Source organism: Triturus cristatus, chromosome 4_2 (genome assembly GCF_964204655.1).
Source record: "Triturus cristatus chromosome 4_2, aTriCri1.1, whole genome shotgun sequence".
NCBI classification, from domain to species: Eukaryota; Metazoa; Chordata; class Amphibia; order Caudata; family Salamandridae; genus Triturus; species Triturus cristatus.
Window position 1 is genome coordinate 340,673,458 of NC_140586.1, and position 26,699 is coordinate 340,700,156.

At 47.5% G+C, this 26,699-nt stretch overlaps 1 protein-coding gene across 3 annotated transcripts in view; it reads right to left on the minus strand.

Moving 5' to 3' along the window:
• The window catches only part of LOC146833840 (vitrin-like), a 197,398-nt gene that overhangs the window by 90,690 nt on the left and 80,009 nt on the right, over nt 1–26,699 (minus strand). The window contains exons 2-3 of one of the 3 annotated variants that reach the window (XM_085601740.1): nt 25,015–25,068; nt 16,111–16,164 (exon numbers count right to left, since the gene is read on the minus strand). The exons of the other annotated variants lie outside the window; for them this stretch is intronic. The gene's annotated coding sequence lies outside the window, so the exon portion shown is untranslated. The remainder of the gene's footprint in view (nt 1–16,110; nt 16,165–25,014; nt 25,069–26,699) is intronic. 3 annotated transcript variants of the gene reach the window in all.

The window sequence follows — 26,699 nt, forward strand, 5'->3', positions numbered from 1 at the left end:
CTCCATGGAGAAGATTAATTGCGTGTCATCAGCAAAATTTACAATCTTAATATTATATGCCCTAATGACGGCCATCAGAGGGAGCATATAAATATTAAAAAGGATCGGGCTAATTGCAGAGCCTTGGGGGACACCATGCATGATCTTAGAGAAGGAAGATTGATATGGAGGCAAGGTCACTGCTTGACTCCTCCCTGAAAGAAAAGATTGGAACCAACAGAGGGCACAACCAGTCACCCCAACCTCTTCCAGCCTCCTCAACAAAATCGCATGGTTGACCGTATAGAATGCGGCAGACAGATCAAGCAGAACGAGAGCTACTGTCCGACCCCTGTCTGCCTGCATTCGAAGCTCGTCCAGTACGGTCACCAATGCCGTCTCCGTGCCATGCGCTGGCCGAAAACCAAATTGTACCTCCTCCAAGATATTATTGTTCTGAAGATGTTTTGAAAGGTGATTTCCTACCACTCTTTCTACAATTTTAGCCGGGAATGGCAAAAGAGAGATAGGTATATAGTTACTAGGGCTCGCAGGGTCCAATGTAGACTTCTTCAACAGAAGCGTCACAAGTGCCTGCTTCCACTGCGATGGGACCACACCACTGGAGAGAGACTGATTACAAATCAGCCGAAGTATGGAAAAAAGCTCCACTTCAAATTCTTTCCAGACTCTCGGCGGCAGAGGGTCCAGAGGTGAACATGACATAGCCCCTAACGTCACCTTACCAAAGTCTTCTACTGAGAGGGTCGGAAATTTGGTTAATAACTTCCCACAAGGCAGGCTCTCGGGGAGGGTAGGTGTAGTTACACCCCCCCCCCCCCCCCCCAGGGACCACAGCCAGCACTAGTGTGTTCTGGACTCACTACCTCCTGACAGCGAGGGATCTTTCCCAGATCCGCAGTAATCATATTAATTTTGATCTGATGACTTCAAATGCCAAGGATCCCATCTCCCCCTTGAACTTTGGATTCTATGCTCCCTGTATAGCACCTATTTTTTTGTACAAATCACGCCCCAGACCTAGAATAAAACAAAATAATTTTAATTTGATGTTGCAGTCATTTAGCATGAGTCCACAACATACGTGTGGGTAAATGTCAAAGTATGCCTGAGTGTTGTACTAACACCAGCCATCCATACCCTGGGATCTAAGTCCGGTCGAGGACACACATGGGTCACAATGTATCATCCAATACAGACATGGAGCCCAATAACCACCCGTGATGGCCTCAAGCTGCTGAGGGGGGCTTGCAATACTGTGCGGACAGACCTATTTGGAAGAGTATCATGAAGGTGTAGAGGTCATGGGTCATGTGGAGGGGCCCGGGGAGGGAGTCCCAGGTCTGTTTTGCGAGGTGGGAGAACTATCTCCTGCATGCTGTAGTTCTGTGGATGTGAAGAATGGTGGGCAGGACAAGGTTGGCTGCACGGAGTTGGGCCAATGGGGTCTTGGATGACAGACGTCCAAGGTTGGTTTGGGGTCTGGGGTTGTGGACTGCCTCCTGAGTGTGGGTGAGGATTCTGAAGGTCATCCTGCAGCAGACAGTGAGCCATTGCATCTATCTCAGGTGGACGGTGATGTGGCTGGTGCGGGGGATGTTGAAGCTGAGGTGTGCGGATGCACCCTGGATGTGGACAAGTTCTCCTGGAGTTTGGCTGTTCTTCCCCGAGAAGGGCGGTGCTGTAGTTGACCCAGCTGGTGTCGGGGACCTGGGGGACGGTCTGTCTTGCCTTGGAGTGGGTCTATGTGTGGATCATGTGCATCATGCGGAGGGTGTTGTTGCATGAGGTAAAGATGCTGTTGAGTTGCATGGCAATTGTGAGCAACGAGTCCATGATGAACACCATCTTGCGTGCGTGGCCACTGGTAGGTTGGTGCAGTGCCCCGGCCGGTGGGACACAAGGAGTTGACCCAGCCGTAAGGGGACAATCCTCAGATGATTACCTCAGTCCTGTCCAAGTCCAGCCTCAGGTGGCCTCAGGTGGCTGATAGTCCCACTTGGATTATTAGGCAGATTGCAGAAATTACTTGTAGGGTTTTAACTCCTCTGTTTAATGATGTATTTCTCACCGGAATCTTTCCCATCTCTTGGAAAAAAGCATCAGTGCTTCCACTATTAAAAAAACAATCTCTTGACCCTAAAGATCCATCCAACTATCGCCGTATCTCCAGACTTCCCTTACCAGCTAAAATGCTCGAGAAAGCCATTAACAGACAACTCAGCGACTTTCTTCTTTCTAACAATTCCCTGGATCACTCTCAATATGGCTTCAGAGCTTATCATAGCACTGAGCTGGCGCTTCTCAAATCTACTGAGGTGATTCGTGAGGCATTGGACAAAGGAGGGAACGCGATGCTGATCCTTTAAGACGTATCCGCGGCCTTTGATACCGTGCATCATAAGGTACTGCTAAATTGGTTATCAGAGATCGGGATAGAAGGACAAGCATGGAATCTGCTAGCTTCCTTCCTGAAGGATAGATCACTAATAGTCGAATTAAACGGAGACACCTCTGATCCTTTTTCTCTTCCATGTGGGGTGCCACAGGGCTCATCCCTTAGCCCTACACTTTTTAATATCTATGTGGCACCCCTGGCTGGTATTATTAGATCCTTTGGGTTTCAGCTCACCTCATACGCAGACGACACGCAAATTGTGTTGTCTGTGATGGAGGGAACTGAAAAGGAAACGGGCGTTCGCTTCTCTGAATGCATGGTGTCCATCTACAGGTGGATGTCGGCTAACTGCCTTAAGCTAAACTCAGCTAAGACAGAAGTGATGCGTTTTGGCAATAATCCTCGGATGTGGACACCTGATTGGTGGCCTGACTCGCTTGGTCTCTGCCCCACACCTTGTATTAAAGCTAAAAACTTGGGAGTGGTGGTGGATGTTAAACTTAACATGGGGGACCAGGTGAGCAGGGTCACATCTGGATGTGCCATGGTTCTCAGAATGATCAGAAAAATTAGGACATATCTTTCTGAGGGGTGTCTCCGCACGGTGGTGACTGCACTTATTTTATCGCGTCTTGACTACTGTAACGACCTTTATGTCAATATGCAACTTCAACATCAAAATAGGTTGCAGGTCATTCAAAATGCCGCGGTCAGGCTTCTGACCCGGACTCCCAGGACTGTGTCAGTTAAAGGAGATTTGAAGAAACTGCACTGGCTTCCCATCCACCTGAGAGTTCGTTTTAAAGCCGCATGCATAGTGTTTAGAGCCTTGAACGGGACGGGACCCGAGATTTTCATGGACAAGTTTTCCTGGTACACCCCCGGCAGAATGCTTAGATCGGCTGGGGCTAAGCTAGTGAAAACACCTTGCATCAAAAAAATTAACTGGGGAGCAAGGAGTTTTGCTCATGGGGCATCAAAGATCTGGAACGAACTCCCTTTTTTGTTGAGAAATGCTCTGATTTCAGTTTTTTCAGGAAAAATCTTAAAACATGGGTTTTCTCTCAGTTTTAGTTCCTTCAGCGTAGGTTATCAGTGCTCAGCGCCAGGACACCGTAAGGTAATCGTGCGCTTTATAAACTTTAATAACATAACATAAGATAACATTCGTCAACGGACCTCATGCCTTCTTGAAGGTTCGAACTGGCAATGTCTGGGTCTTTGGTGAGGGTGAGAAGCAGCTGGGTGTCAATGGCATACGAGCTGATGATGAGGTCATGTGCGCATGTGATGGTGGAGAGGGGGGTCATGAAAACATTGAAGATTGACACGCTCAGAGATGAGCCCTGGGGCATGTGCCAGATGACCCCAGTGTACTACATGCTTAAGGCTTGAGGCCGACTCCCTGGGCCTTGCTGGTGATCTACTTGTTGATTTCATCCTGGGCCATCCTCTGGATACCAGTGTTGGAGATGTGTGAGCTGACAGTGTGGTAGCACATCGTGTAGAATGCTGTTGAGAGGTCAAGGGGGGTGGTCTCACCATTGTTGACGCGGGCAAAGTTGTCGGTGGTGGTGGCAATGATGACGGTTGGAGTGGTGTGATTACTGTGGAAGATGGTCTTGTGCAGGTTGCCTGGAGCTCTTTGCATGGAGGAAGTTTGTCAGTTGCTCATGGACTGTCTTCTTGATGACATTTGCTGGGTAGAGAAGCACGGTGATGTTCCTGGAGAGCCTGCAGTACTGCCGTCCGTTGTCTAAGAAGGGCCTGGGTCTCTGCATGCCTCCATCTACCATGGAATGTGGCAAACTCAAAGGATACATACATGACGTGCTGTACGGGGGCTACAAGGATGGGGAATGATGTGGTTGAGATGTTGTGTGGGGGGGTCTGATGGAGATCCCCAGTGGATGTTTGACATGAGCCAGGTGGTGTATTTGCTGCTGATGGGAGTCCCGAACCTGAGGGAGGTTTGTCCCGCGGATAATAGTGCTGTCTGCCTCTGTGTGCCTAGGCTGGCGTCTATGTCCATGAGCCAGCAGTGCTAGAAAGTTGCAAGGGATTGGCTCTGCCTTGCAAGGGTGGGGTGTCTTTTGGATGGAGATCTGCTGTCAGTGCACTCACAATGCTGATGAGCTCCTTGATGTTGGTTGTTTTGTTGCCTCGGCCCTATCAGAAGGATCTCCAATTGTCATAGATGATGATATGGTGATGGCTGTGTGTGGAAATGTGATGAATTCATCAGGGTGCTCCAACATGGCTGCCAAAACATCACGCAGGACACGGCTGAACATTGTCTGTGACATCCCACCAACATCAGCTATGGTCAATTGAAACGTACCTGTGGCAAAAAAATGTAGGGATGCCATCACCTTCATCTTGGGGGTCAGCGCAGTAGGATACCTGTGTTGCGGTTGGAGGTGTGGTGCCAGCTTGTCCGTCAAGTCCTCAATCAACTGGCGTGTGAATATGTACCGCCGGATGCAGGCACGTTCCCTCATGGTAGCCAAGTCTGGCATTGGTCGTGGGACAGGCGGTGCCCTGCAGAAAATTGTATTGAATAACGAAGATTGAGAGTCTGCCAACATCAATGTCAATGAACATAGCACATGCTAAACTGCTACTAGACATCAGGTAAATACGGAGTCTGGTCTGTGCAATACATCCAGGACACGTATGCCAGCTTGCTGACACTCCTACGAAAAGCCAGATACACCTGTTGATTGTCAAGTCTACATGACATGCCCTGAAACAAGCTGGGGGCCAGACTGAGTGAACAACCAGAGACATCACAGGAGTGACACACATCCACATAGCTGCATTGGAAGGATGTCATCTCATACAGACAGCTGACTGCAAGGTAGACGCACAGGTCACATGGAATGTCAAATGTACAGATCAAACACATTGCGATGAAGGGGTACACGTGAAAACCAAAAACACAGACATTGAGATGACGCAGATATGTATTTCTGGGAAAATATGATGTCTGATGCACACAGACCCTGCTTCCGTGGAAATCCACATGTGGCATGGTGTGCGTAGATGTGTGCCATGCCCCTCTCCACACAGACACATGTTGGATGCAGCAACAGCAGATGTAGTTGACGGAACACTAACAGCAAGCTCATGGGAACACATGACACACACTTGACATAGTCACATAGGGCACGCTGATCGTGAAATGTCAGTTGATAGAGTGTCCCCGTCCCTGGCATCAGGGGACAGGTGCGGGTGGTGGTGACTGTGCCATACCAGTCATACCAGTGATGCTGTGCATGACACGTTTGGACTACAGACACACATGTGCAAAGTGTGAAGGTGAAGTGTGCCACATAGTGCCCCATCACACATGACATGTGTACACAGGTCATCACACATGAATTGTGCAACTACATGAGAAGACCTGTGCAATATCACTGCCTGACACACCTAGGCCCTGCACATGAAAGTATGCAATGACAATGACTTGATGTACAGCCTTGTGCGAGTCGGAGACCTCCATTCCTGGCGTGTGTACCTCGTATCACCAGTGTAAGCGTGTGAAACGCACCGTACACCCGCATTCAAAGCATGTGTACGGTCTGTATCACTATTGTAGTGGTGCCGTAGGGGTACGCGTGATACGCACCGTACACATGCTCTGAGAGCGTGTGTACGGTCCGTATCACTATTGTAGTGGTGCCGTAGGGGTATGCGTGATACGCACCGTACACACGCTCTGAGAACGTGTGTACGGTCCGTATCACTATTGTAGTGGTGCCATAGGGGTACGCGTGCTACGCACCATACACACGCTCTGAAAGCGTGTGTACGGTCCGTATCACTATTGTAGTGGTGCCGTAGTGGTACGCGTGATGCGTACCGTACACACGCTCTGAGAGCGTGTGTACGGTCCATATCACTATTGTAGAGGTGCCGTACGTGTATGTGTGAAACGCAGCGTACATGTGTGTGGATTTTAAAATTACATAGGGGACAAGTATTAGGCCCAAAATGCATGCTGGTTGTCATGGATACAGAGATTTCAGTTGCAATGTGTCCATCAGGTGGCCAGGAAGAGTTCGTTGGCCAAAAAATACAATGCTGCAAAGTGGTGGTTGCCTTGCAATGTTGCTCAAAATTTTAACCATGCAAATACGTGTCATTGGTGTATGTTTAAAGGGATTGGAGTAAACGTAGGATGCAAATAAGTCTGACCAATCACTATGTACTCCTGTAAATGAAAGCTCCTCAGCAAGACAGATATAAGGCAGCCAGAACCCTTGAGAGGGCACTTGCCTGCACAACTTTCCTGTCGACCACACTGCTGCTGTCTCTGCTTCCCCTGGCACCATGTCGCGGACTGTGGAGAGGGCCCAGCCATTCATCCTCGAGGAGAATGAGGCCTTGCTGGATGTCCTCCTCCCACAGTACCCCAAGCTGTATGGGAGACCAGGGGAGCAGGTGAGTGCTGACTCCACTACCTTTGACTGTGCACCTTTTTTGTGACTGTCACTTCTGGCATTGTGTCCAGGTGTGACAGGCATGCAATGTTGTTTAGAGTTGGTCCCAGGGGAGGGAAAGGCTTATGTCTCTCATGCAGAGCATGATGTAGTTCCTGTGTTCACATCATCACTTGCATTGTGCTTACCATGACATTCACTGCATAGTGCATGACACATTCAGCATGGCAAATCCTTGGTGGATTTTTTTCCTACAGTCCTGAGGTGATTGGGTGGGCCCCCCGGTGTGACAGGTAACTGAACCCACAGATATGTATGAGTTGAGTGGACCTGTGGTGAGAGTGTCCAAATGATGTGTACGACCTCATGGACATTGATGTGTGTGAATGTTCCTTGTCATGTGGGTGAGTGTCTATGTGAAGTGTTGCACCACAGCTGCATGGAGGAGGCAACAGCTCTACCCATCTAATGTGAGAAGTAAGCCGTGCTGTGTGTCTGACTTGCTGAGCTAGCACGACACCTGTGACACACCACAGGCAAGTGGCACATGTGCAGAGTGAGGTTTGTATCCGCTGTTGTCAATGGCAGGTGATTGATCTGTGCCTGGGTGTGTCTGTGTACTCTGCCGAAGGTGCGTCAGTGGACTGGGGCATGTGACTGCTTGGAGGTGCTGTCCATCAGCCTGCTATTACATGTGATGCACAGTGTGTGCCATGATCGGGGAGTGTGTCGCACCCCTTATGCCACCTGTGTACTTTCAATGCCATGTAGTGCATTGGGGCTTCCACAGAGACCAATGTCTATTTGAGATTTATGCAATTCCTTGGCAGCATCCTATGCCCTGTTCAACATATCAAAGATGTTCAAATGTTTGTCTCTGGGACATGGAGCTGGTGTAGTGATGTTGTCTCACTTTGTCATCCTCACAGGTAACTGCCTACGAGAAGGGGGGGATCTGGAAGGAGATCGTCAGGGCCGTGAGATTGGCGGGGGATCACAGTCGGCGCCTAGCCCAAGTCCGCAAACGGTGGCAGGACATCCGGTGCTGGACCCGGCGGATTGCCCGGGTCCAGCTGGGGCTCTCACCTCCTTGCCTCCACAGCGGGCGCCGACGCCTGACCCCCCACATGACGTGTGTCCTGGCGGTGGTCTTCCCAGACCTGGATAGGCAGTTACAGGAGAGACTGCAGCAAGGAGGGGGTAGGTACATGGCTGTTTGTTGTGTTGTGTGTCACCAGCTTTTGGAAGTGCTCTGTAGCCTGGATACACTGCCAGAGTTTATATGTGCAGTGCATTTTCTGTTCCCCAATGTCAACCGGTGCTCTTATTCATCCCTTACCCTCCTTGACATGTGTCCCCTGGTCTGTGTGTAATCACAATTGCACATGGTCATCTAGGCTGCCAGTAAATCCAAGTGCACATTGCTTTCTGCATCATGTGGGAGGGTGGTCTGTGACATGTGTTGTTACCTTGCCTGTGCCATGACCTGTTCACTCTGTTGGGGGTCCATATTTGTTGGCACTGATGATGAGTCTCAACATAGGAGTGTGAGGTTTCAAATGAACACCCTTGCAGCATGCATGACCAATGTTGTGGCCTCAGACATGATGTGCATGAGTGGGAGATATGCATAGTGCCATGACGGTTGATCATGGTACAAGCAGCTCATTCCAGGACCACGGATCAGTGTGCACACTACAGTCCCCTGAGACACCCTGGCCTCGTAATCATGTGTGTCATCTAACACTGTGCCCATTCTCTGTGGGTTCAGCATAGGTCTGCCTCTGTGGCATTGTTCCCTGGCCTCATTTGTATTTATCCAATGTGTGCTACATGTGTCCACTGGACAGGGAGACACCATTTGGCTTGTGCATACTCACACTGGGCAGTGCCTGTGTGGCTATTCACAACAATCTGTTGATGGTTGTTTGTCACAAATAAGCGTTGCCAGCCTCACGAGGAGATGTTGTGTACATTTGGGAATTGTTGCTGCACATTTTTGTTAACCCTGATTAAGAGGTGTCACTTCTTGATCTGTCTCAATCACATTGTCTCAGGTATTGGGGGTTTGTGCGGGAGAGGCCTACATGGGCAACCCTGATTTCTCCTTGCCGGGTCTGACCTGTGTGTGAGAATTGGCTGGACAAAGACTCAACGTGCAGTGACCCAGTGATGTTGTGCAGGGCTTAATGTTCGTGGTTTGCAGCCTGTGTCATTTGTTTAAAAACATGATTCATGCTCATACATTTTTGGCACCTGTGTGTGGTTCAGATGCAACGCAGTTTGGTCTTTGTGTGCTGACATCTGTGTGGACATTCTGGCTTGCCATGAGGCTGTCTCCTCAGTGCAGCTATGCCTTTTTACAACACAATTGCAGGCCCATTAGCTTATGCATTTTCCTTGCTTTGGACATGTGTGCCACTCCACATGACAGGCAGTGTGTCCTATGTGTAGCCAACTGTGTCATCAGGTAACGGATGGCCATGTGACAACTGACATAATTCAAGTTGTTAGTCAAAAATGATTGTACCTTGGCACTCACAACACTTGTCAACAGGTCTTCATGTTTTCAATGGTTTACTTTGATGTTTTGTTGTTAAGAACAATAATGTGCCTGCATGAAAGATGTCTCCCAAGGAAGTGCACACCAAACCACTTTTACACTTTCAGGGAACACGCTGGCACATTTTAAAAGAAGCCACTGTTCGAATGAAACGGTGTTGCAGATTATACATATACATGTTCCCACAGTGGTCTGGAATTTGGGTCAGTCCTTTGTTGTTGGTAATACCAACTTACGAGTGTCAAGACATCAAGACCTCCGTGGGCCCATGTATATGCACTTTCTGCTACACCATTTATTTCTAACAGTGGCTTCTTTAAAAAAGGTGCCAGCTTCTTCAATGACTGTGTAAATGTAGTTTTGTGTGCACCTCCTTGGGAGACATCTTTCATGCAGGCACATGGGTGTTCTGTTCACAAAATGGCACATTCCCACATACTAAACATGTTGATTGTGTAAAGTCTTGTGAGTCCTAAGGGATCCAAAAGTTTTTGGTTTTGTGTTCCACATCACTTACAGCTCTCAGAGTGTGGTGACACCTTGAGTATTGATGTGTGTTAGTTTGCCTTGGGTGCACCACTACTGTTTCTTTCAGGGTAAACAAGAGGTGGCATGACTTCATTGTATTGCTGTGCTCACCTGCTCACAGACACTAGCTTCTCTGTGTATTTCTCATTCAAGTTGTGGCCTGGTGTGTCCTTTTTTCCTTGTGTCCAAGTGGCATAGTGGGTCTAACAACTGGGGAGGACAGGGCTTACATATGTGCGGAGTGATCTAGCTGTTACTCATGATGCATTGCCTGATATGCACTGTGACCTATTGTTTTTGTACTTTTGTGTCAGATGTATACAGGTGACTGATGGTTTTCTGTTTCTTCTCCTTGCTGACAGCATCATCATCGGAAACCGAGGGAGACACCTGCACGGACCTGGAGGAGGGACCCAGCACCAGTGCCACCAGTGCTGGCGAGTCTGCGGGAGCCAGTGGCACGGAGGGCGAGGGGAGTCAGTCGGAGGACCTGTCTGGTGACGAGACCAGATGTTTCCGAGGCTGGCCTCATCGAGGGGGCAGAGGCTCCTACAACACCTGGCAGCAGCCCAACATCTGTCCCCGCCTCCTCCATTCCCATCACCGCCCTCCTAGTTGCTCCGGTCCCTTCTGTCCGCGCAGAGACCCACCATGTCTCCTTCGGGCCAGGCACCGCACCCCCTGCCCCAGTCACCCCTGCTGCCCTCAGTGAAGAGTCTGTGGACATACTGCGGGAGGTGCAGGTTGGGCAGACATCGGTGCTGAATGTCCTCCATGGCCACACCACCCTGCTGACACAGATGGTGTCGTTCATGGAGGGCATGTCAGCAACGATGTCTGACCAACGCAGGATTCTGCGGTCCATGGACTCTTCCCTGACGGCAGCAGTGACTCTCCTGCAGTGCTCCGTCCCCCCCTACCCCATCCACACTTCCCTCTCCCATACCTGTCCCACGCACACCCAGACATTCCCAAGCACGCACCCCACCAGACACAGGCAGCACACCACCAAGTAAGGGCAAGCGCACACCTCCTGGCACGCACACTCAGGGGGATGTAGGCACACCCACAGGGTCTGGGGCAAGACGACATACATGCAGCCACAGTCGGAGTCCGCAGTCCTCACAACCCTGTCCCTCCCAAACCACTCCCCTTGGCTCCCCTGCCAAACGGTCACCCCAGCAGCTGTTTCTGGGTGAGCTGGACCTCGCCCCCGCTGAGCCACCACCCCACAAGCGGGCGAGGAAGTCCCCGGGCAGGGGAGTTGAGTCCCCCACCACCTCAACACCCTCCCCCATGAGCGCTGCACCCCATCCCTCGCCCACCACACCCTCACTTGACCCTGGGCAATCTTCTGGTGCAGGGGTTAGCCTGGACGCACTTGCTGCGGTGTGCAGCGCCGAGCTCACATACCACCTTCGGCTCTGCCCCACCCCCTGTGGTGGAGACGTCCACCCCTGCACCCACCACACCTACCCTTCCCCCTCCTGTCCCTGCGGTGCCTGGTCCTTCCCCACATGATGCCCCCCCCCACCGGGTCGACGAACCTGAGGGTTCCAGTGTGCAGGCAAGCTAGGGGGAGACGCTGTCCCATACGTCCCCCCAAGGACTTCAATAATGGACTGGCCATTGGCCTTTGTATATAGTCTTATTTTCTAAGTTTTTTTTCTGCTGAATAAAGCATTTTTTTTTACTTTGAACACTATTGCATTTCAGGTAATTGATGTTGGTGATGAGGCTCCTGGAGTTGGTGTTGTGGTAATGTGTTATGGTTCTGAGAAATGTTTTAGTCTGATGGTCATGAGGTGGACCATGGTATCTGCGTGCCATCACAATGTCTCTGCAAAGAATCATTGGTAGTGTGTGTTAATTTTGTTTTGAGACATTGTCCCAAGGAGTGTTACTTCCTCTGTGGCACCTGACATCTTCCCTGCAAACAGTTGCACAATTGTTGTGCTGACCTGTGTCAACATTTCCTTTTTTGGTGACGGATCCCTTCAACAATGGCCATGCCTGCTCAGCGATGTCTCCGGCTGAATGATCTGTGCCATCCTTGCTAGTCACTGTACTTGTGTTTTGAGCACACATATGGTACTTGTTATGCAGGGTATTTTGGCACCTGACTCACAATTGTGGGCATTGTATCTGTGGGAATTCCACCCTATTCCTTCCATGAGAGACAACATCTTTGTGGCTGGAGCAGCACCTGGACATTCCTATCAGTCCTGGGATGTGCGTGACAGTGTGTGTTCCCTTTGGCTCTCTTAGTTTAGTAGGCAGTTACATGACTATACAGTCTTGTGGCATGATCTCAGGGTGTGTATTGTGCTGCATCCGCAATGGGTGGGTATGCATGTGTTATTTGTCCTCACACCCACATGTGGTGTGTCATGCAGTGGGTGAAAGGCATCCATCCTCCTGGGAGTGGGACACTGCTGTCAGTGATGTGTTGTTATAGCACTAACATCATATTCCAAAGTTACTGATGCGTACATACCACCATGTAGGTGTGGTCATCTGATAATGTTGTACACCCCCCATGTCTCTGTCCACTGCTGGTATTCCTCTGCACCCACCCTCATATGTCTGTCCACTGCTGGGAGTCCTCTGCAGCCACCCCCATGTCTCTGTCCACTGCTCGGAGTCCTCTGCAGCCACCTCCATGTCTCTGTCCACTGCTGGAATTCCTCTGCACCCACCCACATATGTCTGTCCACTGCTGGGAGTCCTCTGCACCCACCCCCATGTCTCTGTCCACTGCTGGGAGTCCTCTGCACCCACCCCTTATATTGCAGACCAGTGCTGGTAGTCATCTGCACCCACCCCCATGTCTCTGTCCACTGCTGGTATTCCTCTGCAGCCACCCCCATGTCTCTGTCCACTGCTGGGAGTCCTCTGCACCCACCCCCATGTCTCTGTCCCCTGCTGGGAGTCCTCTGCACCCACCCACATATGTCTGTCCACTGCTGGGAGTCCTCTGCAGCCACCCCCATGTCTCTGTCCACTGCTGGTATTCCTCTGCAGCCACCCCCATGTCTCTGTCCACTGCTGGGAGTCCTCTGCACCCACCCCCATGTCTCTGTCCCCTGCTGGGAGTCCTCTGCACCCACCCACATATGTCTGTCCACTGCTGGGAGTCCTCTGCAGCCACCCCCATGTCTCTGTCCACTGCTGGTATTCCTCTGCACCCACCCACATATGTCTGTCCACTGCTGGGAGTCCTCTGCACTCACCCCCATGTCTCTGTCCACTGCTGGGAGTCCTCTGCACCAACCCCTCATATTGCAGGCCACTGCTTGTAGTCCTCTGCACCCACCCCCATGTCTCTGTCCACTGCTGGTATTCCTCTGCAGCCACCCCCATGTCTCTGTGGGCGTCGGGTTCGGTGCACCAGGTCGTAGGCTAAGAGGGCCGAGATGACACGTAGGATGGGGTCCATGGCTGTCCGTCGCGTACCGGGGCTTCGTTTTCGCATCGGACTATGATTTCCAGGAGTTTTTTGGCTCCCGTAAAAAAATACCTGTGCGGAGTGACGTAGGGACGATTCGTACTTGCTGGTCCGTAAAACGCTGCCTGACTCCATGCGGACGTTGCGTACGCGCTGTCCCAGATCAGAATCGTAGGTGTTTTTTAGCCGTACGGTCTTTGGTACGATTCGTACGGAAATAGTATTTCTGTACGAATCGTACTTGCTGGTTTGTACGGTTCATTTACCGGGTACAAGTCGTACGGAGAAAACGCTCCGTACGACGATTCGTACCCGGTTTTTACAGGATTGTAATTGGCACCAGAAGAATGACAAAAATCCAATCAGTAGAACAGGAGTTCTGAATTTTTAAATTTCAAAGTGTAAAATAGTGCCTAAAAGCTCAAAGCATCAACCTCACGAGACTGAGGCAAAGTAAAAAGTTATGGCCGGCCATGAGTGAGCGCGGTTCGGATACCTGAAAGTGATTGGGCCTGGTCTTTGCTTACCTTTGAACTTAGAAGGAATTTTGAAGAAAAATGTCTGAGAAGGTAAGCATTCAGTAGGGCAAGGAGTCCGACGGTGTCCGAAGAGAAGGTTTTGTTTGTTTTTGGGGAGCCTCTGGACAAAGTCACTGTGTATATTTAATCATCTGGATTTAGTCTTGTTTTTGGGAGTCTAAAATCTCCAGCGGGATAAAGCTGACGGCTGTAGTCAATGAGGGCTCACAAAGCCAAATACCCTTTTTGTGAGGAGAAGTGGACAGGATTTGCAGCTGCAGACAAAAACATAGCAGGACCTGCCACAAAGTCAGTCTGACCAGCGTGCACCGTGGCAGCTCGACGAGCAGGTAGATCCTGGTCTCCTCTCGATTCTCAGAGGACTTTTTTCGTAAAAAGTTTCTAAGTCTAGAGTTTGGGATTTGGACTATCTGGGCAGCTTTATCACCACTACCATTGGTCTAGAACTGGATTTGCATCACTCGACGGGTCAACACTCATGCAGGCTGGTTGCAGGTGTGCCCTCAAGAATGTTGGAGCCTTTTCTGTCCCTGAGGTTCAGATCAGGAGGCCTGCCAACTAGCCCTTAAAGTCAATCAGGTAAGCCCTGGGTTCAAGAAGAAGAGCAGGGCACAAGTATCAGGACTGCCTGTAGGGATGGCTCAAAGCAGGCTTTAGGCAGAAGCACAGTTCTTTTGGTGCAGCAAAGCAGTCTTCTGAAGTACACAGCAGGCCACAGCAACAGGCAAGTCAGCCTGTGTAAGGGATTTGTATAGGGGGAGGCCATTGGTTGATGAGGCATTGACATAAATATTTCTTCTTCCTCAAATTTGATTTTGTCAGCAAGGGGTCTAGGGATTCAGTGGACCTAAACCTATATCCAGACATCTGTCTATCCTTTTTCTGTCTATCAATTCCCTAGACACTCTTTAAATGGATATTTGTGTACTGACTTTATCGATGTTGTCTTGGGCAGTGTATGAGTGTCTGATTGTTTGTTGGCTTGTGGTTTGAAGGGCTAGTTGTAAGAAAGAGGTGCAAATGGCAATAGGGATTGGGAAGGCTCTCTCTGGGATGAGTTGTCCGATGCTCTGACAACCAAGGACAAAGTAAAAATGTTGGCCAAATTAGCTTTCTGTTCTCATGGTAGTAAGAGACCTGTGGAATACTTTGTACAATCCATGGATTGGGTTTCCCATTTGTGCAATTTATATTCCTGTTTGGATGAACAGGGCTGGATCGATGTGGATCCCCAGCTGGTGGAAAAGCTCAAGACCCAAGTAAATTTAGAGGTAACCCTCGGGGAGGCATAAGAGGCTATTAGTCCTACGTCATTAGGGAAGGCACCTGGTCCAGGCCAGATCATTAAAGAGCTCTACAAACTAAATCTGGGTATCAGGGGTCCTTAAATGAACCACCTCTCTGCCTGCCGCCAAGAAGAAGAGACCGGCATGCCTTTCAAGATGGCACATCTTGAAAGGCATGCCGGTCTCTTCTTCCTGGTGGCAGGCAGAAATTATCCCAAATTAAAAGAAGGGACAGCATAGTGTCCCCAGCAACTGATTAGTCTTATTGATGCCTTATAACAAAAGAGGGGGAGTTCTCAGGGCTTAACAGGTCCAACGTACGTGCCCCAGAAAGTCTGTAACAAAGAAGGTACGTTGTTCCTAAAATGGGTCATAGAACAGAAGGGGAATAAAGTGCTATGTACAAGAGCCACTACGAATGCAGGTAATCCCGCTGATGTCATACTGCAGGAAAATTGTTTCTTTTGGAACTAGGGTCCTCACACACCCAGCCAGCAGGTGTCATGCTTCATCATTGGGCCTGCTCCTCGTCGGGTCGGCGCTGCAATACCCAACGGGCACCCAATGAGGGGCTCTTTGGCGGAGATCTTTTGTTCCATGCCGTATGGTGTCGTGGGGGTGAGGGACCTATAGAGTGTAGATGTAATGTGCTAGTGAGTGCAGAGGTTAAAACAGGTCAGGAAGTCCAGTGCGAAACGCTTTTCCTTGTTGGGCTCCCTACCTGATTAAAAAATAGAGAGTATATGGCAGCTATATGACCATAGTGGATCAAAAATTGTTAGCGCCCTACTCTTGCTATCGAGGTCAACATGTTTCATGCCTAATTGTCAGGGGGATCAGTGGCAATTCTTCAGGACCATGGTGAAAACTATCTACACGCTGTGATAAGGTGGAAACACCTACCTATCACATGAAGAGACTGTGGGGAAACATTTACCCACAGGTATAGAGTACAATCTGGAAAGAGAAAAAAGACAATTTTATACTCAAACCCAAATGGGTTAGTACCGTATAAACATAATGGCAGTACACAGCTCTCTCAACACCATGAACTGTAAAACTATAACCCATAAAGTGCACGGTGTGCATAATAACATCATTCAACTGTAATAATGTCATCAACACAAAACTATAATAAGGGCTTAAGTGGAAAGGTTCAAATGAGCACATAGTCAATTATTATAAAAACGGGACTAACAGAAAAATACACAATGGCAAAGGGGAAGGCAAAAGGACTCACCAAGTCTTATAAAGGGTTATACCTCAGCAGTTGCCGGCTGATCGAGGACACACATGATGGAGTGTCCTAGAGAACAGAATAATGGCCGGAGCATCAGATAATTGAATGTATCAAAGGGAGACTACACCACCCTATTGCTCAGGACATACCAGTGGTAGGTAACAGGGAGGATAGTTGTCTAATCTGGCACTTATCCACACACGTAGAATTCAACGAGGAATGATTTAAATGAGCACAGAAACACTGAAAGACATGTCTCTCCCCCATGGATCTGCCAAGGAGAACCCAAAAATTAATGAGTGGACCTAGCGGCCGGGGGAGGAGCGTGTCCCCGTGTCCATAAACAGCTCAACATGTAGCTGACTCCGTGGGGTATAACGTGCCAATCAGTACTAGATCAACCATCTCGTAGCCCATCCTATTTCCTCCGGTGTCACTGACAGTACGGGTTAAAACCGCTCGTTCTTTTCTAAGCCTCACCTCGTTTGCAGTGGTTTCCGTACTGTGGACCTACCCTCACATCGCCGGAACCGGTCGGTGGTGTCCAACTACGTAGGGACGTATAAACTATCCCCCGGTTCCTGGTAGAGGCGGGGCTCGAAGTCAATTGGTTGCAGGTGGGTGAGTCATAGGCAACCTGATTAAAGGGACGCCTACCCAGGGAATTATGTGTCGGCCATCTTAGAACGTGCAAAATGTTGAAACATATTGGATGTATGGCTAAATTTGCAACCGCTCAAGTAGGAAATATTAAATGGATGTATATAAATTATTAAGCAAGGCTCAAAAAAGAGAACAATAGGGGAATCAACAATGGTGCCTATTAATAGTATGAGAAAAGGGCTTATCCGTTGATCAGGTCCATGATCTAATGGCAATATTGACCATGTGTATCCAGGTTTATCACAAAGGTATAATAGCCCTGTAAGCTTGGTATATAGAACAAGAAGGCACTCATTCTAAGTTGATGAAATACAAATTAGTATAAATGTACCCCGGTAGTAAGGTACTACCGTCCCATACGTGTGTTGATGTGTAAATGTAACAAACAAGTCCATGGTGTTGCCCCAATGGCCAGCCACATTGGTTCGCTGATTTAGCTACTATGTGTTTTTGGTGTCCCAATTGTTAGATCTGAAAAAACAATTATTAATAAAAGTATGTATATATTTTATACATACAACTAAAATGGGCCAGTAGAAGCAATTTGGCCTCTCTGGTAACCTACTATTGTCCCACGGGGGTGACCCGTACATGTCATATAACAAAAGAGGGGGAGTTCTCAGGGCTTAACAGGTCCAACGTACGTGCCCCAGAAAGTCTGTAACAAAGAAGGTACGTTGTTCCTAAACTGGGTCATAGAACAGAAGGGGAATAAAGTGCTATGTACAAGAGCCACTAGGAATGCAGGTAATCCCGCTGATGTCATACTGCAGGAAAATTGTTTCTTTTGGAACTAGGGTCCTCACACACCCAGCCAGCAGGTGTCATGCTTCATCATTGGGCCTGCTCCTCGTCGGGTCGGCGCTGCAATACGCAACGGGCACCCAATGAGGTGCTCTTTGGCGGAGATCTTTTGTTCCATGCCGTATGGTGTCGTGGGGGTGAGGGACCTATAGAGTGTAGATGTAATGTGCTAGTGAGTGCAGAGGTTAAAACAGGTCAGGAAGTCCAGTGCGAAACGCTTTTCCGTGTTGGGCTCCCTACCTGATTAAAAAATAGAGAGTATATGGCAGCTATATGACCATAGTGGATCAAAAATTGTTAGCGCCCTACTCTTGCTATCGAGGTCAACATGTTTCATGCCTAATTGTCAGGGGGATCAGTGGCAATTCTTCAGGACCATGGTGAAAACTATCTACACGCTGTGATAAGGTGGAAACACCTACCTATCACATGAAGAGACTGTGGGGAAACATTTACCCACAGGTATAGAGAACAATCTGGAAAGAGAAAAAAGACAATTTTATACTCAAACCCAAATGGGTTAGTACCGTATAAACATAATGGCAGTACACAGCTCTCTCAACACCATGAACTGTAAAACTATAACCCATAAAGTGCACGGTGTGCATAATAACATCATTCAACTGTAATAATGTCATCAACACAAAACTATAATAAGGGCTTAAGTGGAAAGGTTCAAATGAGCACATAGTCAATTACTATAAAAACAGGACTAACAGAAAAATACACAATGGCAAAGGGGAAGGCAAAAGGACTCACCAAGTCTTATAAAGGGTTATGCCTCAGCAGTTGCCGGCTGATCGAGGACACACATGATGGAGTGTCCTAGAGAACAGAATAATGGCCGGAGCATCAGATAATTGAATGTATCAAAGGGAGACTACACCACCCTATTGCTCAGGACATACCAGTGGTAGGTAACAGGGAAGGTAGTTGTCTAATCTGGCACTTATCCACACACGTTGAATTCAACGAGGAATGATTTAAATGAGCACAGAAACACTGGAAGACATGTCTCTCCCCCATGGATCTGCCAAGGAGAACCCAAAAATTAATGAGTGGACCTAGCGGCCGGGGGAGGAGCGTGTTCCCGTGTCCATAAACAGCTCAACATGTAGCTGACTCCGTGGGGTATAACGTGCCAATCAGTACTAGATCAACCATCTCGTAGCCCATCCTATTTCCTCCGGTGTCACTGACAGTACGGGTTAAAACCGCTCGTTCTTTTCTAAGCCTCACCTCGTTTGCAGTGGTTTCCGTACTGTGGACCTACCCTCACATCGCCGGAACCGGTCGGTGGTGTCCAACTACGTAGGGACGTATAAACTATTCCCCGGTTCCTGGTAGAGGCGGGGCTCGAAGTCAATTGGTTGCAGGTGGGTGAGTCATAGGCAACCTGATTAAAGGGACGCCTACCCAGGGAAATATGTGTCGGCCATCTTAGAACCTGCAAAATGTTGAAACATATTGGATGTATGGCTAAATTTGCAACCGCTCAAGTAGGAAATATTAAATGGATGTATATAAATTATTAAGCAAGGCTCAAAAAAGAGAACAATAGGGGAATCAACAATGGTGCCTATTAATAGTATGAGAAAAGGGCTTATCCGTTGATCAGGTCCATGATCTAATGGCAATATTGACCATGTGTATCCAGGTTTATCACAAAGGTATAATAGCCCTGTAAGCTTGGTATATAGAACAAGAAGGCACTCATTCTAAGTTGATGAAATACAAATTAGTATAAATGTACACCGGTAGTAAGGTACTACCGTCCCATACGTGTGTTGATGTGTAAATGTAACAAACAAGTCCATGGTGTTGCCCCAATGGCCAGCCACATTGGTTCGCTGATTTAGCTACTATGTGTTTTTGGTGTCCCAATTGTTAGATCTGAAAAAACAATTATTAATAAAAGTATGTATATATTTTATACATACAACTAAAATGGGCCAGTAGAAGCAATTTGGCCTCTCTGGTAACCTACTATTGTCCCACGGGGGTGACCCGTACATGTCATATAACAAAAGAGGGGGAGTTCTCAGGGCTTAACAGGTCCAACGTACGTGCCCCAGAAAGTCTGTAACAAAGAAGGTACGTTGTTCCTAAACTGGGTCATAGAACAGAAGGGGAATAAAGTGCTATGTACAAGAGCCACTACGAATGCAGGTAATCCCGCTGATGTCATACTGCAGGAAAATAGTTTCTTTTGGAACTAGGGTCCTCACACACCCAGCCAGCAGGTGTCATGCTTCATCATTGGGCCTGCTCCTCGTCGGGTCGGCGCTGCAATACCCAACGGGCACCCAATGAGGGGCTCTTTGGCGGAGATCTTTTGTTCCATGCCGTATGGTGTCGTGGGGGTGAGGGACCTATAGAGTGTAGATGTAATGTGCTAGTGAGTGCAGAGGTTAAAACAGGTCAGGAAGTCCAGTGCGAAACGCTTTTCCGTGTTGGGCTCCCTACCTGATTAAAAAATAGAGAGTATATGGCAGCTATATGACCATAGTGGATCAAAAATTGTTAGCGCCCTACTCTTGCTATCGAGGTCAACATGTTTCATGCCTAATTGTCAGGGGGATCAGTGGCAATTCTTCAGGACCATGGTGAAAACTATCTACACGCTGTGATAAGGTGGAAACACCTACCTATCACATGAAGAGACTGTGGGGAAACATTTACCCACAGGCATAGAGAACAATCTGGAAAGAGAAAAAAGACAATTTTATACTCAAACCCAAATGGGTTAGTACCGTATAAACATAATGGCAGTACACAGCTCTCTCAACACCATGAACTGTAAAACTATAACCCATAAAGTGCACGGTGTGCATGATAACATCATTCAACTGTAATAATGTCATCAACACAAAACTATAATAAGGGCTTAAGTGGAAAGGTTCAAATGAGCACATAGTCAATTACTATAAAAACAGGACTAACAGAAAAATACACAATGGCAAAGGGGAAGGCAAAAGGACTCACCAAGTCTTATAAAGGGTTATGCCTCAGCAGTTGCCGGCTGATCGAGGACACACATGATGGAGTGTCCTAGAGAACAGAATAATGGCCGGAGCATCAGATAATTGAATGTATCAAAGGGAGACTACACCACCCTATTGCTCAGGACATACCAGTGGTAGGTAACAGGGAAGGTAGTTGTCTAATCTGGCACTTATCCACACACGTTGAATTCAACGAGGAATGATTTAAATGAGCACAGAAACACTGGAAGACATGTCTCTCCCCCATGGATCTGCCAAGGAGAACCCAAAAATTAATGAGTGGACCTAGCGGCCGGGGGAGGAGCGTGTCCCCGTGTCCATAAACAGCTCAACATGTAGCTGACTCCGTGGGGTATAACGTGCCAATCAGTACTAGATCAACCATCTCGTAGCCCATCCTATTTCCTCCGGTGTCACTGACAGTACGGGTTAAAACCGCTCGTTCTTTTCTAAGCCTCACCTCGTTTGCAGTGGTTTCCGTACTGTGGACCTACCCTCACATCGCCGGAACCGGTCGGTGGTGTCCAACTACGTAGGGACGTATAAACTATCCCCCTGTTCCTGGTAGAGGCGGGGCTCGAAGTCAATTGGTTGCAGGTGGGTGAGTCATAGGCAACCTGATTAAAGGGACGCCTACCCAGGGAATTATGTGTCGGCCATCTTAGAACGTGCAAAATGTTGAAACATATTGGATGTATGGCTAAATTTGCAACCGCTCAAGTAGGAAATATTAAATGGATGTATATAAATTATTAAGCAAGGCTCAAAAAAGAGAACAATAGGGGAATCAACAATGGTGCCTATTAATAGTATGAGAAAAGGGCTTATCCGTTGATCAGGTCCATGATCTAATGGCAATATTGACCATGTGTATCCAGGTTTATCACAAAGGTATAATAGCCCTGTAAGCTTGGTATATAGAACAAGAAGGCACTCATTCTAAGTTGATGAAATACAAATTAGTATAAATGTACCCCGGTAGTAAGGTACTACCGTCCCATACGTGTGTTGATGTGTAAATGTAACAAACAAGTCCATGGTGTTGCCCCAATGGCCAGCCACATTGGTTCGCTGATTTAGCTACTATGTGTTTTTGGTGTCCCAATTGTTAGATCTGAAAAAACAATTATTAATAAAAGTATGTATATATTTTATACATACAACTAAAATGGGCCAGTAGAAGCAATTTGGCCTCTCTGGTAACCTACTATTGTCCCACGGGGGTGACCCGTACATGTCATATAACAAAAGAGGGGGAGTTCTCAGGGCTTAACAGGTCCAACGTACGTGCCCCAGAAAGTCTGTAACAAAGAAGGTATGTTGTTCCTAAACTGGGTCATAGAACAGAAGGGGAATAAAGTGCTATGTACAAGAGCCACTACGAATGCAGGTAATCCCGCTGATGTCATACTGCAGGAAAATTGTTTCTTTTGGAACTAGGGTCCTCACACACCCAGCCAGCAGGTGTCATGCTTCATCATTGGGCCTGCTCCTCGTCGGGTCGGCGCTGCAATACCCAACGGGCACCCAATGAGGGGCTCTTTGGCGGAGATCTTTTGTTCCATGCCGTATGGTGTTGTGGGGGTGAGGGACCTATAGAGTGTAGATGTAATGTGCTAGTGAGTGCAGAGGTTAAAACAGGTCAGGAAGTCCAGTGCGAAACGCTTTTCCGTGTTGGGCTCCCTACCTGATTAAAAAATAGAGAGTATATGGCAGCTATATGACCATAGTGGATCAAAAATTGTTAGCGCCCTACTCTTGCTATCGAGGTCAACATGTTTCATGCCTAATTGTCAGGGGGATCAGTGGCAATTCTTCAGGACCATGGTGAAAGCTATCTACACGCTGTGATAAGGTGGAAACACCTACCTATCACATGAAGAGACTGTGGGGAAACATTTACCCACAGGTATAGAGAACAATCTGGAAAGAGAAAAAAGACAATTTTATACTCAAACCCAAATGGGTTAGTACCGTATAAACATAATGGCAGTACACAGCTCTCTCAACACCATGAACTGTAAAACTATAACCCATAAAGTGCACGGTGTGCATGATAACATCATTCAACTGTAATAATGTCATCAACACAAAACTATAATAAGGGCTTAAGTGGAAAGGTTCAAATGAGCACATAGTCAATTACTATAAAAACAGGACTAACAGAAAAATACACAATGGCAAAGGGGAAGGCAAAAGGACTCACCAAGTCTTATAAAGGGTTATGCCTCAGCAGTTGCCGGCTGATCGAGGACACACATGATGGAGTGTCCTAGAGAACAGAATAATGGCCGGAGCATCAGATAATTGAATGTATCAAAGGGAGACTACACCACCCTATTGCTCAGGACATACCAGTGGTAGGTAACAGGGAAGGTAGTTGTCTAATCTGGCACTTATCCACACACATTGAATTCAACGAGGAATGATTTAAATGAGCACAGAAACACTGGAAGACATGTCTCTCCCCCATGGATCTGCCAAGGAGAACCCAAAAATTAATGAGTGGACCTAGCGGCCGGGGGAGGAGCGTGTCCCCGTGTCCATAAACAGCTCAACATGTAGCTGACTCCGTGGGGTATAACGTGCCAATCAGTACTAGATCAACCATCTCGTAGCCCATCCTATTTCCTCCGGTGTCACTGACAGTACGGGTTAAAACCGCTCGTTCTTTTCTAAGCCTCACCTCGTTTGCAGTGGTTTCCGTACTGTGGACCTACCCTCACATCGCCGGAACCGGTCGGTGGTGTCCAACTACGTAGGGACGTATAAACTATTCCCCGGTTCCTGGTAGAGGCGGGGCTCGAAGTCAATTGGTTGCAGGTGGGTGAGTCATAGGCAACCTGATTAAAGGGACGCCTACCCAGGGAATTATGTGTCGGCCATCTTAGAACGTGCAAAATGTTGAAACATATTGGATGTATGGCTAAATTTGCAACCGCTCAAGTAGGAAATATTAAATGGATGTATATAAATTATTAAGCAAGGCTCAAAAAAGAGAACAATAGGGGAATCAACAATGGTGCCTATTAATAGTATGAGAAAAGGGCTTATCCGTTGATCAGGTCCATGATCTAATGGCAATATTGACCATGTGTATCCAGGTTTATCACAAAGGTATAATAGCCCTGTAAGCTTGGTATATAAAACAAGAAGGCACTCATTCTAAGTTGATGAAATACAAATTAGTATAAATGTACCCCGGTAGTAAGGTACTACCGTCCCATACGTGTGTTGATGTGTAAATGTAACAAACAAGTCCATGGTGTTGCCCCAATGGCCAGCCACATTGGTTCGCTGATTTAGCTACTATGTGTTTTTGGTGTCCCAATTGTTAGATCTGAAAAAACAATTATTAATAAAAGTATGTATATATTTTATACATACAACTAAAATGGGCCAGTAGAAGCAATTTGGCCTCTCTGGTAACCTACTATTGTCCCACGGGGGTGACCCGTACATGTCATATAACAAAAGAGGGGGAGTTCTCAGGGCTTAACAGGTCCAACGTACGTGCCCCAGAAAGTCTGTAACAAAGAAGGTACGTTGTTCCTAAACTGGGTCATAGAACAGAAGGGGAATAAAGTGCTATGTACAAGAGCCACTACGAATGCAGGTAATCCCGCTGATGTCATACTGCAGGAAAATTGTTTCTTTTGGAACTAGGGTCCTCACACACCCAGCCAGCAGGTGTGATGCTTCATCATTGGGCCTGCTCCTCGTCGGGTCGGCGCTGCAATACCCAACGGGCACCCAATGAGGGGCTCTTTGGCGGAGATCTTTTGTTCCCTGCCGTATGGTGTCGTGGGGGTGAGGGACCTATAGAGTGTAGATGTAATGTGCTAGTGAGTGCAGAGGTTAAAACAGGTCAGGAAGTCCAGTGCGAAACGCTTTTCCGTGTTGGGCTCCCTACCTGATTAAAAAATAGAGAGTATATGGCAGCTATATGACCATAGTGGATCAAAAATTGTTAGCGCCCTACTCTTGCTATCGAGGTCAACATGTTTCATGCCTAATTGTCAGGGGGATCAGTGGCAATTCTTCAGGACCATGGTGAAAACTATCTACACGCTGTGATAAGGTGGAAACACCTACCTATCACATGAAGAGACTGTGGGGAAACATTTACCCACAGGTATAGAGAACAATCTGGAAAGAGAAAAAAGACAATTTTATACTCAAACCCAAAAGGGTTAGTACCGTATAAACATAATGGCAGTACACAGCTCTCTCAACACCATGAACTGTAAAACTATAACCCATAAAGTGCACGGTGTGCATGATAACATCATTCAACTGTAATAATGTCATCAACACAAAACTATAATAAGGGCTTAAGTGGAAAGGTTCAAATGAGCACATAGTCAATTATTATAAAAACGGGACTAACAGAAAAATACACAATGGCAAAGGGGAAGGCAAAAGGACTCACCAAGTCTTATAAAGGGTTATGCCTCAGCAGTTGCCGGCTGATCGAGGACACACATGATGGAGTGTCCTAGAGAACAGAATAATGGCCGGAGCATCAGATAATTGAATGTATCAAAGGGAGACTACACCACCCTATTGCTCAGGACATACCAGTGGTAGGTAACAGGGAAGGTAGTTGTCTAATCTGGCACTTATCCACACACGTTGAATTCAACGAGGAATGATTTAAATGAGCACAGAAACACTGGAAGACATGTCTCTCCCCCATGGATCTGCCAAGGAGAACCCAAAAATTAATGAGTGGACCTAGCGGCCGGGGGAGGAGCGTGTCCCCGTGTCCATAAACAGCTCAACATGTAGCTGACTCCGTGGGGTATAACGTGCCAATCAGTACTAGATCAACCATCTCGTAGCCCATCCTATTTCCTCCGGTGTCACTGACAGTACGGGTTAAAACCGCTCGTTCTTTTCTAAGCCTCACCTCGTTTGCAGTGGTTTCCGTACTGTGGACCTACCCTCACATCGCCGGAACCGGTCGGTGGTGTCCAACTACGTAGGGACGTATAAACTATCCCCCGGTTCCTGGTAGAGGCGGGGCTCGAAGTCAATTGGTTGCAGGTGGGTGAGTCATAGGCAACCTGATTAAAGGGACGCCTACCCAGGGAATTATGTGTCGGCCATCTTAGAACGTGCAAAATGTTGAAACATATTGGATGTAAGGCTAAATTTGCAACCGCTCAAGTAGGAAATATTAAATGGATGTATATAAATTATTAAGCAAGGCTCAAAAAGGAGAACAATAGGGGAATCAACAATGGTGCCTATTAATAGTATGATAAAAGGGCTTATCCGTTGATCAGGTCCATGATCTAATGGCAATATTGACCATGTGTATCCAGGTTTATCACAAAGGTATAATAGCCCTGTAAGCTTGCTATATAGAACAAGAAGGCACTCATTCTAAGTTGATGAAATACAAATTAGTATAAATGTACCCCGGTAGTAAGGTACTACCGTCCCATACGTGTGTTGATGTGTAAATGTAACAAACAAGTCCATGGTGTTGCCCCAATGGCCAGCCACATTGGTTCGCTGATTTAGCTACTATGTGTTTTTGGTGTCCCAATTGTTAGATCTGAAAAAACAATTATTAATAAAAGTATGTATATATTTTATACATACAACTAGGGGCACGTACGTTGGACCTGTTAAGCCCTGAGAACTCCCCCTCTTTTGTTATATGACATGTACGGGTCACCCCCGTGGGACAATAGTAGGTTACCAGAGAGGCCAAATTTCTTCTACTGGCCCATTTTAGTTGTATGTATAAAATATATACATACTTTTAT